Raw genomic sequence first — 761 nt, forward strand, 5'->3', positions numbered from 1 at the left:
CTCAGGTAGACCTGTTTGCCTCTCCAGAAACCTCTCACTGCCAGTTGTTCTTCGCCCTGACCGACGGAACACTCGGCACGGACGCTCTGGCACACAGCTGGCCGCGGGGCCTTCGCAAATATGCGTTGCCCCCAGTGAGTCTTCTTGCACAGATGCTGTGCAGGGAGGACGAGGAGCAGGTCCTGTTGGTGGCACCCATTGGCCTACCCGGACCTGGTTCCCGGAACTGATGCTCCTCGTGACAGCCCCTCCTTGGCCGCTTCCTCTGAGGAAGGATCTACTGACTCAGAGACGGGACACTCTTTGGCACCCACGTCCAGACCTCTGGAAACTTCATGGTCCTTGGATGGGACGCGGAGGTTCTGAGTGACCTACCTCAAGAGGTAGTTGACACCATCACTTCAGCGAGAGCACCGTCTACGAGACACGCCTACGCTTTGAAGTGGAACCTGTTCGTTGAGTGGTGTTCTTCTCACCAAGAGGACCCCCGAAGATGTGCGATCAGAGTCATGCTGTCCTTTTTGCAGCAAGGGTTGGAGCGAAGGCTGTCTCCCTCCACCCTCAAAGTTTATGTCGCTGCAATCACTGCTAACCACGACCCCGTAGAATGGAAGTTGCTGGGGAAGCATGACCTGGTCGTCAGGTTCCTTAAGGGGGCGAGAAGGCTAAATCCTCCACGGCCCCCCTCTATACCCTCTTGGGACCTGACTCTAGTGCTCACAGCACTACAGCAGGGCCCATTTGAGCCTTTGCAGACGGTC

The sequence above is a fragment of the Sinocyclocheilus grahami genome, unplaced genomic scaffold (assembly GCF_001515645.1).
Source record: "Sinocyclocheilus grahami isolate Dianchi unplaced genomic scaffold, SAMN03320097.WGS_v1.1 scaffold1336.1, whole genome shotgun sequence".
In the NCBI taxonomy this organism is placed as follows: domain Eukaryota; kingdom Metazoa; phylum Chordata; class Actinopteri; order Cypriniformes; family Cyprinidae; genus Sinocyclocheilus; species Sinocyclocheilus grahami.